The sequence below is a fragment of the Balaenoptera ricei genome, chromosome 4 (assembly GCF_028023285.1).
Source record: "Balaenoptera ricei isolate mBalRic1 chromosome 4, mBalRic1.hap2, whole genome shotgun sequence".
In the NCBI taxonomy this organism is placed as follows: domain Eukaryota; kingdom Metazoa; phylum Chordata; class Mammalia; order Artiodactyla; family Balaenopteridae; genus Balaenoptera; species Balaenoptera ricei.
The window spans coordinates 26,734,456-26,753,416 of record NC_082642.1 but is presented as its reverse complement, the minus strand read 5'-3'; positions in this window follow the sequence as shown (position 1 = coordinate 26,753,416).

Sequence of the window (18,961 nt, the reverse complement as noted above, 5' to 3'; positions counted from 1 at the left end):
GATAACCCATTAGCCAGACTCATCAAGAAAAAGAGGGAGAGGACTCAAATCAATAAAATTAGAAATGAAAAAGAAGTTACAGCAGACACCACAGAAATGCAAAGCATCCTAAGAGACGACTACAAGTAACCCTATGCCCATAAAATGGACAACCTGGAAGAAATGGACAAATTCTTACAATGGTATAACCTTCTAAGACTGAACCAGGAAGAAATAAAAAGTATGAACAGACCAATCACAAGTAATGAAATTGAAACTGTCATTAAAAATCTTCCAACAAACAAAAGTCCAGGACCAGATGCCTTCACAGGTGAATTCTATCAAACATTTACAGAAGAGCTAACACCCATCCTTCTCAAACTCTTCCAAAAAATTGCAGAGGAAGGAACACTCACAAACTCATTCTATGAGGCCACCATCACCCTGATAACAAAACCAGACAAAGATACTACAAAAAAAGAAAATTGCAGACCAATATCACTGATGAATATAGATGCAAATATCCTCAACAAAATACTAGCAAACAGAATCCAACAGCATGTTAAAAGGCTCATACACCATGATCAAGTGGGATTTATCCCAGGGAGGCAAGGATTCTTCAATATACGCAAATCAATCAATGTGATACACCATATTAACAAATTGAAGAATAAAAACCATATGATCATCTCAATAGATGCAAAAAAAGCTTTTGACAAACTTCAACAAACATTTATGATAAAAAAAACTCTCCAGAAAGTGGCCATAGTGGGAACCTAACTCAAAATAATAAAGGCCATATATGACAAACCCACAGCAAACATCATTCTCAATGGTGAAAATCTGTAAGCATTTCCTCTAAATCAGGAACAAGACAAGGATGTCCACTCTCACCACTATCATTCAACATAGTTTTGGAAGTCCTAACCACGGCAATCAGAGAAGAAAAAGAAATAAAAGGAATACAAATTGGAAAAGAAGAAGTAAAACTGTCACTGTTTGCAGATGACATGATACTATACATAGAGAATCCTAAAGATGCCACCAGAAAACTACTAGAGCTAATCAATGAATTTGGTAAAGTTGCAGGATACAAAATTAATGCAGAGAAATCTCTTGCATTCCTATACACTAATGATGAAAAATCTGAAAGAGAAATTAAGGAAACACTCCTATTTACCACTGCAACATAAAGAATAAAATACCTAGGAAAAAACCTACCTAAGGAGCTAAAAGGCCTGTATGCACAAAAGTATAAGACACTAATGACAGAAATTAAAGATGATACCAAAGGATGGAGAGACATACCATGTTCTTGGATTGGAAGAATCAATATTGTGAAAATGACTATACTACCCAAAGCAATCTACAGATTCAATGCAATCCCTATCAAATTACCAATGGCATTTTTACAGAACTAGCACAAAAATTCTTAAAATTTGTATGGAGACACAAAAGACCCCGAATAGCCAAAGCAGTCTTGAGGGAAAAAAATGGAGCTGGAGGAATCAGACTCCCTGACTTCAAACTATACTAAAAAGCTACAGTAATCGAGATAATATGGTACTGGCACAAAAACAGAAACATAGATCAATGGAACAGGATAGAAAGCCCAGAGATAAACCCACGCACCTATGGTCAACTAATCAATGACAGAGGAGGCAAGGATATACAATGGAGAATAGACAGTCTCTTCAATAAGTGGTGCTGGGAAAAATGGACAGCTATGTGTACAAGAATGAAATTAGAACATTCCCTAACACCATACACAAAAATAAACTCAAAATGGATTAGAGACCTAAATGTAAGACTGGACACTATAAAACTCTTACAGGAAAACATAGGAAGAGCACACTTTGACATAAATCACAGCAAGATCTTTTTTGATCCACCTCCTAGAGTAATGGAAATAAAAATGAAAATAAACAAATGGGACCTAATGAAACTTCAAAGCTTTTGCACAGCAAAGGAAACCATAAACAAGACGAAAAGACAACCCTCAGAATGGGAGAAAATATTTGCAAATGAATCAACGGACAAAGGATTAATCTCCAAAGTATATAAACAGCTCATGCAGCTCAATATTCAAAAAACATACAACCCAATCCAAAAATGGGCAGAAGACCTAAATAGACATTGCTCCAAAGAAAACATACAGATGACCAAGAAGCACATGAAAAGCTGCTCAACATCACTAATTATTAGAGAAATGCAAATCAAAACTACAATGAGAAATGCTCAACATCACTAATTGAGAAACTGCTCAACATCACTAATTATTAGAGAAATGCAAATCAAAACTACTCTAACCTCACAGCAGTTAGAGTGAGCATCACCAGAAAATCTACAAACAACAAATGCTGGAGAGAGTGTAGAGAAAAGGGAACACTTTTGCACTACTTGTGGGAATGTAAATTGATACAGCCACTATGGAGAACAGTATGGAGGTCCCTTAAAAACTAAAAATTGAATTACCATATGATCCAGCAATCCCACTACTGGGCATATACCCAGAGAAAACCATAGTTCAAAAAGACACATGTACCCCAATGTTCATTGCAGCACTATTTACAATAGCCAGGTCATGGAAGCAACCTACATGCCCATCGACAGATGAATGGATAAAGAAGGTGTGGTACATATATATAATGGAATATTACTCAACCATAAAAAGGAACGAAATTTGGTCATTTGTTGAGACGTGGATGGATCTAGGCACTGTCATACAGAGTGAAGTCAGAAAGAGAAAAACAAATATCATATATTAACGCATATATGTGGAACCTAGAAAAATGGTACAGATGAACTGGTTTGCAGGGCGGAAATTGAGACACATATGTAGAGAACAAATGTATGGACACCAAGGGGGGAAAGCGGTGGGGGGTGGGGGTTCGGGGTGGTGGTGCGATGTATTGGGCAATTGGGATTGACATGTATACACTGATGTGTATAAAATTGATGACTAATTAGGATCTGCTGTATAAAAAAATAAAGAAAAGAAAAGAAAAGAAAACAAAGCAGAAAACCCCAAGAACCTAAGACAATAAGAAAAAAGATAATAGATGCAGAAAATAGAAAGAAAGAAAAAAAAAAAACCGTCACCTCCCAAAAGGCATATTACTGTTCCAGAATAGAAAATTCAAATAAATGGGACAAAAATGTATTCAAAAGTTTTTGAAGAGATTTTCCTTGAAATTAGGAAAAATAATATACAGACTGAAAGGACACAAAATGTTCCAGGAAAAATTAATGTTTGTGAGAGGATTACTGAAATCATCATTAAGTTATTGAACTCTAAGTCTAAAAGAAAATTCTTCATGTATTTAGTAGACAAAAAAAAGCAAGTCACAAGGAGAAAAAGTAGAGTCTGGCATTAGAATCTCCACAGCAAAATTTAATGACAGAAGTCAATGACCAATGGCTACAAAGTTCTGAATTCAAGAAATTCTGAACCAAGACTATCTTGCAAAATCAAGATGTCGTTCTAATATGGAGGAAACAAAAAATTGCTTTCACCATGAAAGAGTTAAGGGATTAAAATGCCTGAGAAACCTTGGGGAAAAAAAGAAAACTCCCAGATGGTTAAATCAAACCAACAAAGAGTTAAATTGAAATACAAAATCCAAGAATACAGAAACCATGTAAAAGGGACTAATTTTTTTCAATAAAACAGGATTAAACAATTATGGTAATTGTACAAATTAGAAGTAAAGGTTATATAGATCTTGACAACTTAAAAGTAAAATATAGCTAAAGGAAATTAGGTTGTAAGGGAAAGGAAAATGGGAGAAAATGCAAATGTGCAAGTTTTTCATTTTTCATAATAGAGAAACAATCAGTATTGCACAAACATGGAACAGAGTTAAAAACCATATGGCAAGGGGAGACCTTCAAGATGGCAGAAGAGTAAGACATGGAGATCACTTTCCTCCCCACAGATACATCAGAAATACATCTACATGGGGAACAACTCCTACAGAACACTTGCTGAACGATGGCAAAAGACCTGACTTCCCCAAAGGGTCTTGGTGCTCTGGCCAGGTGTCAGGCCTGTGCCTCTGAGGTGGGAGAGCCGAGTTCAGGATATTGGTCCACCAGAGACCTCCAAGCTCCACATAATATCACATGGTGAAAATCTCCCAGAGATCTCCATCTCAACACCAAGACACAGCTCCACTCAACGACCAGCAAGCTACAGTTCTGGACACCCCAAACCAAACAGCTAGCAAGACAGGAACACAAGCCCACCCACTGGTGGAAAGGCTGCCTGAAATCATTATAAGGTCACAGACACCCCAAAACACACCACCGGACGTGGACCTGCCCACCACAAAGACAAGATCCAGCCTCATCCACCAGAACATAGGCACTACTCCCCTCCACCAGGAAGCCTACACAACCAAATAAACCAACTTTAGCCAGGGGGCATACACCAAAAACAACAGGAACTACGAACCTGCAGCCTGCAAAACGGAGACCACAAACACAGGGAGTTAAGCAAAATGAAAAGACAGAGAAACATACAGCAGATGAAGGAGGAAGGTAAAAACCCACCAGTCCAAAGAAATGAAGAGGAAATAGGTAGTCTACTGAGAAAGAATTCAGAGTAATTATAGTAAAGATGATCCAAAATCTTGGAAATAGAATGGAGAAAATACAAGAAACGTTTAACAAGGATCTAGAATAACAAAAGAGCAAAGAAACAATGATGAACAACAGAATAAATGAAATTAAACATTCTCTAGAAGGAATCAATAACAGAATAACTGAGATAGAAAAACGGATAAGTCACCTGGAAAAGAAAATAGTGGAAATAACGACTGCAGAGCAGAATAAAGATAAAGAATGAAGAGAATTGAGGACATCCTCAGAGACATCTGAGACAACATTAAATGCACCAACATTTGAATTATAGGGGTCCCAGAAGAAGAAGAGAAAAAGAAAGGGACTGAGAAAATATTTGAAGAGATTATAGTTGAAAACTTCCTTAATGTGGGAAAGAAAATAGTCAATCAAGTCCAGGAAGTGCAGAGAGTCCCATACAGGATAAATCCAAGGAGAAACACACCAAGACACATAATCAAACTATCAAAAATTATACAAAGAAAAAATATTAAAAGCAGCAAGGGAAAAACAACAAATAAAATACAAGCAAATCCCCATAAGGATAACAGCTGATCTTTCAGCAGAAACTCTGCAAACCAGAAGGGACTGGCAGGACATATTTAAAGTGATGAAAGGGAAAAACCTACAACCAAGATTACTCTACCCACCAAGGATCTCATTCAGATTCAAAAGAGAAATTAAAACCTTTACAGACAAGCAAAAGCTAAGAGAATTCAGCATCACCAAACCAGCTTTACAACAAATGCTAAAGGAACTTATCAAGGCATGAAACACAAGAAAAGGAAAAGACCTACCATAACAAACCCAGAACAATTAAGAAAATGGTAATAGGAACATACATATCAATAATTACCTTAAATGTAAATGGATTAAATGCTCCAACCAAAAGACATAGACAGGCTGAATGGATACAGAAACAAGACCCATGTATACACTGTCTACAAGAGACACACTTCAGACCTAGGGACACATACAGACTGAAAGTGAGGGGATGGAAAAAGATAGTCCATGCAATTGGAAATCAAAAGAAAGTTGGAATAGCAATTCCCATATCAGACAAAATAGACTTTAAAATAAACTATTAAAAGTGATAAAGAAGGACACTACATAATGATCAGGGCATCAATCCAAGAAGAAGATATAGCAACTGTAAATATTTATGCACCCAACATAGGAGCACCACAATACATAAGGCAAATGCTAACAACCATAAAAGGGGAAATCGACAGTAACACAATCATAGTAGCGGACTTTAACACTCCACTTTCACCAATGGACAGATCATCCAAAATGAAAATAAATAAGAAAACACAAGCTTCAAATGATACATTAAGTAAGATGGTCTTAATTGACATTTATAGGACATTCCATCCAAAAACAAAAGAATACACTTTCTTCTCAAATGCTCATGGAACATTCTCCAGGATAGATCATATCTTAGGTCACAAATCAAGCCTTGGTAAATTTAAGAAAATTAAAATCGTATCAAGTATCCTTTCTGACCACAGTGCTGTGAGACTAGATATCAACTACAGGCAAAAATCTGTAAAAAATACAGGACATGGAAGCTAAACAATACACGACTTCATAACCAAGAGATCACTGCAGAAATCAAAGAGGAAATCAAAAAATACCTAGAAACAAATGACAATGAAAACACGATGACCCAAAACCTATGGGATGCAGCAAAAACACTTATAAGAGGGAAGTTTATATCAATACAATCCTACCTTAAGAAAGAAGAAACATCTGAAATAAATAACCTAATCTTACACCTAAAGCAATTAGAGAAAGAAGAACAAAAAACCCCAAAGTTCACTGAAGGAAAGAAATCATATAGGTCAGATCAGAGATAAATGAAAAACAAATGAAGGCAACAATAGTGAAGGTCAATAAAACTAAAAGCTGGTTCTCTGAGCAGATAAACAAAACTGATGAACAGTTAGCCAGACTCATCAAGAAAAAATGGAGAAGACTCAAAACAATAGAATTAGAAATGAAAAAGGAGAAGTAACAACTGACACTACAGAAAAACAAGGATCATGAGAGATTACTACAAGCAACCCTATGCCAATAAAATGGACAACCTGGAAGAAATGGACAAATTCTTAGAAAAGCCCAACCTTGTCAAAGTGAACAAGGAAGAAATAGAAAATATAAACAGACCAATCACAAGCACTGAAATTGAGACTGTGATTAAAAATCTTCCAACAAACAAAGCCCAGGACCAGATGGCTTCACAGGCGAATTCTATCAAACATTTAGAGAAGAGCTAACACCTATCCTTCTCAAACTCTTCCAAAATATAACAGAGGGAGGAACACTCCCAAACTCATTCTAAGAGACCCCCATCACCCTGATACCAAAACCATACAAAGATGTTCACAAAAAAAGAGAACTACAGGCCAATATCACTGATGAACATAGATGTAAAAATCCTCAACAAAATACTAGCAAACAGAATCCAACAGCACATTAAAAGGATCATACACCATGATTAAGTGGGGTTTATCCAAGGAATGCAAGGATTCTTCAATATACGGAAATCAATCAATGTGATACACCATATTAACAATTTGAAGGAGAAAAAGCATATGATCATCTCAATAGATGCAGAAAAAGTTTTCAACAAAATTCAACACCCATTTATGATAAAAACCCTCCAGAAAATAGGCATAGAGGGAACTTACCTCAACATAATAAAGGCCATAAATGACAAATCCACAGCCAACATCATACTCAATGGTGAAAAACTGAAACCATTTCCACTAAAATCAGGAAGAAGACAAGGTTGCCCAGTCTCACCATTATTATTCAATATAGTTTTGGAAGTTTAGCCACATCAATTAGTGAAGAAAAAGAAATAAAAGGAATCCAAATGGGAAAGGAGAATTAAAGCTGTCAGTGTTTGCAGATGATATGATACTATACATAGAGAGTCCTAAAGATGTTACCAGAAAACTACTAGAGCTAATCAATGAATGTGCTAAAGTAGTAGGATACAAAATTAATGCACAGAAATCTCTTACATTCCCCTACACTAATAATGAAAAATCTGAAAGAGAAGTTAAGGAAACAGTCCCATTTACCATTGCAGCAAAAATAATAAAATACCTAGGAATAAACTTACCTAAGGAGACAAAGACCAATATGCAGAAAACTCTAAGACATTGATGCAAGAAATTAACGATGATACAAATAGATGGAGAGATATACCATGTTCTTGAATTGGAAGAATCAATATTGTGAAAATGGCTATACTACCCAAAGCAATCTACAGATTCAATGCAATCTCTATCAAACTACCACGGGCATTTTTCACAGAACTACAACAAAATAATTCACACTTTGTATGGAAACACAAAGGACCCCGAATAGCCAAAGCAATCTTGAGAAAGAAAAATGGAGCTGGAGGAATCAGGTTCCCTGACTTCAGACTATACTACAAAGTTACAATAATCAAGACAGTATGGTACTGGCACAAAAACAGGAATATAGATCAATGGAAGAGGATAGAAAGCCCAGAGATAAACCCATGTACTTATGGTCAACTTATTTTTGATAAAGGAGGCAAGAATATACAATGGAGAAATGACAACCTCATCAATAAGTGGTGCTGGGATAACTGGACAGCTACATGTAAAAGCAATGAAATTAGAGCACTCCCTAAAACCATACAAGAGACCCACTTCAGATCTAGGGACACATAGAGACTGAAAGTGAGGGGATGGAAAAAGATATTCCATGCAAATGGAAATCAAAAGAAAGCTGGAGTAGCAATACTCATATCAGATATATTAGACTTTAAAATAAAGACTCTTACAAGATATAAAGAAGGACACTACATAATGATCAAGGGATCAATCCAAGAAGAAGATATAACAATTGTAAATATTTATGCACCAAACATAGGAGCAGCTCAGTATATAAGGCAAATGTTAACCGCCATAAAAGGGGAAATTGACAGGAACACAAAAATAGTAGGGGCTTTAACACCCCACTTTCACCAATGGAAAAATCATCCAAAATGAAAATAAATGAGGAACCACAAGCTTCAAATGACATATCAGACAAGATGGACTTAATTGATATATATAGGTCATTCCATCCAAAAACAACAGAATACACTTTCTTCTCAAATGCTCATGGAACATTATCCCGGATAGATCATATCTTGGGTCACAAATCAAGCATTGGTAAAGTTAAGAAAATTGAAATAGTAACAAGTATCTTTTCCGACCACAACACTATGAGACTAGATATCAATTAGAGGAAAAAATATGTAAAAGATACAAGCACATGGAGGCTAAACAATACACTACTAATAACCAAGAGATCACTGAATACATCAAAGAGGAAATAAAAAAATAGTTAGAAAAAAAGGCAATGAAAACACAACGACCCAAAACCTATGGGATGCAGCAAAAGGAGTTCTAAGAGGGAAGTTTATAGCAATACAATATTACCTCAAGAAACAGGAAAAATCTCAAATAAACAGCCTAATCTTACACCTAAAGCAATTAGAGAAAGAAGGACAAAAATCCCCAGAGTTAGCAGAAGGAAAGAAATAATAAAGATCACAGCAGAAATAATGAAATAGAAACAAAGAAAACAATAGCAAAGATCAATAAAACTAAATGTTGGTTCTTTGAGAAGATAAACAAAATTGATAAACCATTAGCCAGCCTCACCATCAATAAAAAAAGGGTGAAGACTCAAATCAACAGAGTTAGAAATGAAAAAGAAGTAACAACTGACACTGCAGAAATAGAAAGGATCATGAGAGATTACTACAAGCTATTACATGCCACTAAAATGGACAACCTGGAAGAAATGGACAAATTCTTAGAAAAGCACAACCTCCCAAGACTGAACCAGGAAGAAATAGAAAATATAAACAGACCAATCACAAGCCCTGAAATTGAAACTGTGATTAAAAATCTTCCGACACACAAAAGCCCAGGACCAGATGGCTTCACAGGCGAATTCTATCCAACATTTAGAGAAGAGTTAACACCTATCCTTCTCAAACTCTTCCAAAATATAGCAGAGGGAGGCAAACTCCCAAACTCATTCTATGAGGCCACCATCACCCTGATACCAAAACCAGACAAAGATGTTAGAAAAAAAGAAAACTACCGGCCAATATCACTGATGAGCATAGATACAAAAATCCTCAACAACATACTAGCAAACAGAATCCAACAGCACATTAAAAGGACCATACACCATGATCAAGTGGGGTTTATCCCAGGAATGCAAAGATTCTTCAATAAATGCAAATCAATCCATGTGATACACCATATTAACAAACTGAAAGATAAAAACCATATGATCATCTCAGTAGATGCAGAAAAAGCTTTCAACAAAATTCAACACTGATTTATGATAAAAACTCTCCAGAAAGTAGGCATAGAGGGAACCTACCTCAACATAATAAAGGCCATGTTGGCTGTGGGTTTGTGGGACCAACCCACAGCCAACATCATTCTCAATGGTGAAAAACTGAAAGCATTTCCTCTAAGATAAGGAACAAGACAAGGTTGCCCACTCTCACCACTTTTATTCAACATAGTTTTGGAAGTTTTAGCCACAGCAATCAGAGAAGAAGAAGAAGAAAGAAAAGGAATCCAAATTGGGAAAGAAGAAGTAAAACTGTCACTGTTTGCAGATGACATGGTACAATACATAGAGAATCCTAAAGATGTTACCAAAACTTCCTAGAGCTAATCAATGAATTTCGTAAAGTAGCAGGATACAAAATTAATGCACAGAAATCTCTTGCATTCCTATACACTAATGATGAAAAATCTGAAAGAGAAACTTAGGAACATTCCCATTTACCATTGCAACAAAAAGAATAAAATACCTAGGAATAAACCTACCTAAGGACACAAAAGACCTGTATGCAGAAAACTATAAGACAATGATGAAAGAAATTAAAGATGATACAAACAGATGGAGAGATATACCATGTTCTTGGATTGGAAGAATCAATATTGTGAAAATGACTATACTACCCAAAGCAATCTACAGATTCAATGCAATCTCTATCAAACTACCAATTGCATTTTTCACAGAACTAGAACAAAAAATTTCACAATTTGTATGGAAACACAAAAGATCCAAATAGCCAAAGCAATCTTGAGGAAGAAAAATGGAGCTGGAGGAATCAGGCTCCCAGACTTCAGACTATGCTACAAAGCTACAGTAATCAAGACAGTATGGTACTGGCACAAAAACAGAAATATAGATCAATGGAACAGGGTAGAAAGTCCAGAGATAAACCCATGCACATATGGTCACCTTATCTTTGATAAAGGAGGCAAGAATATACAATGGAGAAAAGACAGCCTCTTCAATAAGGGGTACTGGGAAAACTGGACAGCTCCATGTAAAAGAATGAAATTAGAACACTCCCTAACACCATACACAAAAATAAACTCAAAATGGATTAAAGACCTAAATGTAAGGCCAGACACTATAAAACTGTTACAGAAAAACATAAGCAGAACAGTCTATGACATAAATCACCGCAAGATACTTTTTGACCCACCTTCTAGAGAAATGGAAATAAAAACAAAAATAAACAAATGGAACCTAATGAAACTTAAAAGCTTTTGCACAGCAAAGGATACCATAAACAAGACCAAAAGACAACTCTCAGAATGGGAGAACATATTTGCAAATGAAGCAACTGACAAAGGATTAATCTCCAAAATATACAAGCAGCCCATGCAGGTCAATATCAAAAAAACAAACAACCCAATCCCAAAATGGCAGAAGACCTAAATAGACATTTCTCCAAAGAAGGTATACAGATTGCCAACAAACACATGAGAAGATGCTCAACATCACTAATCATTGGAGAAATTCAAAACAAAACTACTATGAGGTATCACCTCACAGCGGTCAGAATGGCCATCATCAAAAAAATCTACAGGTCTTCCCTGGTGGCGCAGTGGTTAAGAATCCTCCTGCCAGTGCAGGGGACACGGGTTCAGGCCCTGGTCCAGGAGGATCCCAACTAAGCCTGTGCACCACAACTACTGAGCCTGTGCTCTAGAGCTCACGAGCCACAACTACTGAAGCCCTCTTGCCTAGAGCCCATGCTCTGCACAAGAGAAGCCACCACAATAAGAGACCCACACACTGCAATGAAGAGTAGCTCCTGCTCGCTGTAACTAGAGAAAACCTGCACACAGCAACAAAGACCCAATGCAGCCAAAAAAAAAAAAAAAGAAGAGTAAAATAATAAATAAATCAACAAACAGTAAATGCTGCAGAGGGTGTGGAGAAAAGGGAACCCTCTTGCACTGTTGGTGAATGGAAATTGATACAGCCACTATGGAGAACAGTATGGTGGTTCCTTAAAAAACTAAAAATAGAACTACCGTATGACCCAACAATCCCACTACTGGGCATATACTCTGAGAAAACCATAATTCCAAAAAAGTCATGTGCCATAATGTTAATTGCAGCACTATTTACAATAGCCAGGACATGGAAGCAACCTAAGTGTCCATCGACAGATGAATGGGTAAAGAAGAAGTAGCACATATATGCAATGGACTATTAGCCATAAAAAGAAACGAAACTGAGTCATTTGTAGTGAGGTGGATGGACCTAGAGTCTCTCTTACAGAGGGAAGTAAGTCAGAAAGATAAAAACAAATACTGTATGCTAACACATATATATGGAATCTAAAAATAAAAAATAAAAAAATGGTTCTGAAGAACCTTAGGGCAGGACAGGAATAAAGATGCAGATGTAGAGAATGGACTTGAGGACACGGGGAGGGGGAAGGGTAAGCTGGGACTAAGTGAGAGCGTGGCATGGACTAATATACACTACCAAATGTAAAATAGATAGCTAGTGGGAAGCAGCTGCACAGGGAGATCAGCTCAGTGCTTTGTGTCCACCTAGAGGGGTGGGATAGGGAGGGTGGGAGTGAGATGCATGAGGGAGGAGATACGGGGATATATGTATATGTATAGCTGGTTCACTTTGTTATAAAGCAGAAACTAACACACCATTGTAAAGCAATTATACTTCAATAAAAATGTTGAAAAATAAAATAAAAAATAAAAAAATTTTTATAAAGAGTGTACCCATTTGAATAATGAATCATATGATTTTGGGTATACACCTTCTTGTCTTATACAGAGAGAAGTTGGGTAGTGTGAGAATTCCAACATTCCTTTTGTAGTAATACTTTTTGTTTTAATTTATGAAACAAAGCAAGGTTTTATCCAGTACCTATTCTGTCCAATGTTATAAAAAGGACATAGAGCCCCACTCTTTCGTATCCACAGCAGTCACCACTAATGGCTTGTAGCTGTCCCATCCTGAACCAGCTTGAATACAGCCCCATCATCTTTTCAACACACTGATCAAGGCAGTTACTACCAATCATACCAAAATGCAATCTCCTTGTTATTCCAACCTTAGAGTGCAAGCATGGCTTCTTTCCACCAAAACTCATACCCCAGCTGGGAAGGTCAAGTTGCAATATATACAATTCTAACGTCTGACTATGATAAGCCATGCAAGCCATAGATATGATGAGTCCTTATCGGAAATTTTCATTTTCCAAGTCTCCCATGAAATAATGGTTTTATTTCTCTTAAGAAAACACAAGAATTTGCCAAGTGGATACATTGTGTAATATTTCATTGTCTCTTTTTTTAGAAGTTGAGAAGATTGAAACATGTCACCTCAGAGAGGACAAAATGATTGAGTTTAAAGGTTTGGCCCATCAATAAGAATATTCTTAAGACACATTGTACAAAGAACCATTGAACTAAGAATTACAAAAAGACATAAAAGACGTAAAATAAAAAGAATGATGACAATGAGCTCATGTTTTTACCTTCAAGTCTCTGGGCCCCACTAGCTGATAGACACACAACTCAAGATGAGTGAAGGCTGGTGTTAGCTCCCCACTCCCACTTAGGCCAGGTGCCTTTTTGTCATACACAAAAAGCACCTGTCTACACAGCAGCCCTGCCAAGGAAGATATAGCACAGTTGTAGGATGAAAAAGCATGATGTAATTTACCCTCTTTTATAAAAGGACACTAAGTTTATCTATAAAATGAGTCTACCCCTGACCTGACCTATCTGTGTAGCTCACCTAGATTGCCTGCCGTGTGCCAAGGTGGGATAGTTTGCTGCCAAGAACAAGAACCACATATCAAGGCTTTCAGGCTCCTTTTTTTAGCCCCATGATTTACACAAAGTAGCTTTCTCAGGTACAAAGTGATGTCTGTAAAAGGTATCAGCATTTGCTAATTGTCTCACCCAAGGATTTCCCCACCCCCACCACATACACACAAATCAGCTGCCTCTGGGGGACACCCATCTTCAAGTTTTCAGGGAATCACCTGCCCTTTAATTTTCCAAGAGGACTGCTAGAGTGTCTCTGCTACCTTTAGAAAGTCCAGCACCCACACTCTTCCCTTCTCACCGCCCCCACCCCCTGCAATGTTTCTGTGGATTCCCATAGGACTTAACCTGTCCCTTGGTCATCTCATCTTATAGCCAGTGTCTTGCTTCTGCATCCCTCCTCCTGCAACTTCTCTGTCCTTCCTGTACATCATAAGCCTCTTGGGAATCCATGCTGGTCATTCCTTCCACACAAAACACTGAAGACCTAGTGTAGGTCGGTATAACCAAGCATCACTCAAGATCTAAAGCAACGGAATGGGGACCACAATAATTTAAGACATTGTCTTAAAATTGAAAAGTACGGCATTTTACTCCAAAATGCATCCTTCCCTCTCACAATCTCTTCCTGGCTGTGTTTCTTCCTTTAGGCTTCCTGCCAACTTAGGGACCTCTGGTTGCCTGAACCTCCTTTTGCCTGTCCCCCCTCTCCTAGTTCCCTTGCCTCTCACATACCTTATCCCTTCCTGGGTGGCCCTTCCAAATCCAAAATCCCCCACTCCAGATTTATTAGGTTTGTTGTGAAGAGCAATCCTGCTATCCCCCTCTCCCTTAAGTTGATGCCTTGAGAGGAAGTGCTCTCAAGTGTCACCCTCAAAGAAACAGTCAAGGTAGATTCTTAATTCCCCATCTTAATTCTCCACCTCTTTTTTTTTTTTAACATCTTTATTGGAGTATAAGTGCTTTACAATGGTGTGTTAGTTTCTGCTTTATAACAAAGTGAATCAGTTATACATATACATATGTTCCCATACCTCTTCCCTCTTGCATCTCCCTCCCTCCCACCCTCCCTATCCCACCCCTCTAGGTGGTCACAAAGCACTGAGCTGATCTCCCTGTGTTATGCGGTTGCTTCCCACTAGCTATCTATTTTACGTTTGGTAGTGTATATATGTCCATGCCACTCTCTCACTTTGTCACAGCTCCACCTCTTTTGATGTAAAATAAAACCCTCCTCAGCAGGAGTAGCTACTTTCAATTTTTCTGCTCTTTAAAATGGTAATTTTTCTTTTTTTTCATGGTTAATAGGGTACCTGCCATTCTCTACACATTGAGATTTAGAGAAGCATTTTTTTTTTAAATCCCGTAGTCCAATGGACCAGTTCTATACATACCTGAAAATAGCTGCACGTTTCTGACGCCACAAATATGCATTTCTAGGTAGGAATCTTTTTATACCTTTCTTTATCAGTGTTATTATGTATTCTATTAAGATTAGAAAAAACTGAGTCCCAATAATGTCAGTATCTAAAGAAAGCAGGGTTTTTGAGAAATTGGCACCCAGAAGTTATAATTTGGAAATAGGTGCCATCCCTAGATTGTTGTAGGTATGTTGGGGGAGGTGGATTTGGCTTTGCATGGTGATCTGAAGCTAGAACCAGAAAAGGATAAAATTAAGAAGTATTTCCTCCCTTGTAAAATGGAGGATTTCCAGACCCTCCCATCTCACCCTCACTCCGCAAGCCTGGCAAAACAGAAAAATGCCCTGCACAGAATTTTGGGGAACATTTCATTGTCCACTCTTTGGGAATGGTCTCAACAACTCCAATTGCAATAACCAAACAATGAAGGTGTACAGGAAAAATAGAACAGAGACAAGGCTCTAGTTAATTTGAGAATTTTCTTTAGTGTCAGGTCACTGGGAATAGGTACAATATTTTGAGGACTTCCTGATTCAAACTCAGGATTACTGACTTGTGGAGATGTCGCTAAGGGAACAATTAAAGATGGGGTTGACTGGGGGCTCAAGGACTGTCTTTTCCCCTCTTCCTCCCTCATCAGAAGGATAATACATTTTGCTAATCTGTATCCACCTACTATTTGCCAAGCTCAGTGCTTTTATTTGTAATATATCATTTATCCTTTAAACAGACCTATGAGATAGGTACTCTTAGGTCCTTTTATTATCTCTATTAGCTTGAAAACAATTGGACAAATAACCAAATGAGTTTTAAACAATCTAAATCTAAAGAGCTGTTGTGGGTGGAGGGAGTTGTCCACGGGAAACCCAACAAGGGGTCCTGAAGTAGGAAGGGGGTCCTGGAGGAGGACTAACATTTAGTAAGTATCTACTCCAAATCCGGCAACAGTTGCGTGATTTTATTATTATCCACATTTTACAAAACTGCCTGCAGAGAGCTTAACCTTCTTGCCCATGGTCTCAAAACTAGTTAGTGGGATTTGAACCCAAGTCTGTTTAATTCCATTGTACTAAGTAACTAGGAAAAGCCGAAGGGCAACCATAATTCAACAGCTAGTTTTTCTAAGTCCTATTTTGGACAAAGAACGAAGATTTGCCTGATGAAAATTGAAAGAATTATGCAGCTACTCTAGATGCACATACCTGGTTTAAACCACAAAGATCTAGGATAACGAATAAATATCCTGGTCATGACCTTGTAAATCAGAGTAACCTGACTCCAATGTCCTTGATCACCAGAGGTCATGCTGAGCCTGTCCTGCTCTCTGGTTCCATCATAAGAGCTCAGTGGATGGGGCAGGCCTCACTTTCTTCCCAACCATCCCCATGAGAATAACAGCAGGAGGTCCCAGAGGTGGGGATGGAGCTAAGGGCCAAGTCCCCAGAATGTCTATGCCAGGATGACAACAGAGCCTTGGCATTTTGAGTTCTAACCCTGGTTTCTGATCCCAAGGTGACCCTTCCTGTGGGGGTGTCCTGTTTCTCCCCCACTTCAGACCTCACAGTCACCATGAATTCCCAACCCGGCATGGAGGCTCCAGCTCAAAAGGCGCCGATGCTGCTTTCCCTGCTGGCATTATAAATAGCTGTGGGAGAAACAATCAGATTTTTTTTTCATCACATGATTTAAAGAAATTATAGCTCTGAGATTCGGGGGGAAGTGGTGTCTGTGTGTATGTGTGTGTGGGTGTGTGTGTGGGTGTGTGCGCTCATCTGTGTGTATGTGTACTTTAGTCCCTTGAATTTCTGCTCCCTTTTGAACAGATCTCTGGATTCATTTAGCAGATGGTCTGCCAAGAGGCTGATAGAGCCTAACCTCCCACGTTAAATGTTTATGGAACTGCCGATCAGGGGTGGGAGGAGGGGTAATAAAGATAACTCAGGAAGCCCCAGAAAACAATCAAGCCCTTTTATTTAAAGTACCAAATCAGAATATTTCTTTGTAGTTTACAAAATGCCTTCACACTCACCATCACATTTGACCGTCTCAACCACCATTTGATGTATATGTTGATTTCAATTTTATACATAAGGAAAATGAGACTCAGAAAGGAGAAAGGATGGGTCCGAGGCCACACAGGTTCACTCCACAACCTGGTGGCTTTATGCTTCCTGTCCTTTTACCATCTCACTACACTGCCTAGCCCCATCCTCTAAGAGGCACAAGGAGAATGATGAAAAGGACACAGAGTCATCCCAGATAGGACTCCTCATCCTCCAAAGCTTTCAATACGTGCTTTAAAAAATTAGAATCAGATGGTATTCTTCCCATGTAGCAACATTTTTTTCCCCTCTCAAACTGATTTTTAAATACAAAGGACTCCTAGTCTAATAGGACGAATCCATAGAGGCAGAAAAGTACAGAACATGCTCATTTGTCAAAGATTCTAGGAAAGCCATCTCTCCCCAATCATGGTACAGCAGGAAGTTAATTATTTGTGGATGAGGAGCTCTAAGGCAGTTCTTCTACCAATGTATGAAACTTTATTCTTTTTCTTTTTAACATTTTTATTGGAATATAATTGCTTTACAATGCTGTGTTACTTTCTACTGTATAACAAAGTGAATCAGCTATACATATACATATATCCCCATATCTACTCCCTCTTGCTTCTCCCTCCTACCCTCCATATCCCACCCCTCTATGTGGACACAAAACACCAAGCTGATCTCCCTGTACTATGCAGCTGCTTCCCACTAGCTATCTATTTTACATTAGGTAGTGTATATACGTCCATGCCACTCTCTCACTTCGTGCCAGCTTACCCTTCCCCCTCCCATGTCCTCAAATCCATTCTCTACATCTGCGTCTTTATTCCTGTCCTTCCCCTAAGTTCCTCAGAACAATTTTTTCTTTTTTTTAGATTCTATATATATGTGCTACATACGGTATTTATTTTTCTCTTTCTGCCTTACTTCACTCTGTATGACAGTCTCTAGGTCCATCCACCTCACTACAAATAACTCAATTTAGTTTCTTTTTATGGCTGAGTAATATTCCACTGTATATTGTGCCACATCTTCTTTCTCCATTCATCTGTCGATGGACAGTTAGGCTGCTTCCATGTCCTGGCTATTGTAAATAGAGCTGCAATGAACATTGTGATACATGACTCTTTTTGAATTACAGTTTTTCTCAGGGTATATGCCCAGGAGTGGGGTTGCAGGGTCATAAGGTAGTTCTATTTTTAGTTTCTTAAGGAACCTCCATACTGTTCTCCATAGTGGCTGTATCAATTTACATTACCACCAACAGTGCAAGAGGGTTCCCTTTTCTACTCACCCTCTCCAGCGTTTATTGTTTGTAGATTTTTTGATGATGGCTATTCTGACTGGTGTGAGGTGATACCTCCTTGTATTTTTGATTTGCATTTCTCTAATGATTAGTGATGTTGAGCATTCTTTCATGTGTTTGCTGGTTATCTGTATATCTTCTTTGGAAAAATGTCTCTTTAGATCTTCTGCCCATTTTTGGATTGGATTGTTTGTTTGTTTGGTATTGAGCTGCATGAGCTGCTTATAAATTTTGAAGATTAATCCTTTGTCAGTTGCTTCATTTGCAAATATTTTCTCCCCTTCTGAGGGTTGTCTTTTGGTCTTGTTTATAGTTTCCTTTGTTGTGCAAAAGCTTTTAAGTTTTCTTAAGTCCCATTTGTTTATTTTTGTTTTTATTTCCATTTCACTAGGAAGTGGGTCAAAAAGGATCTTG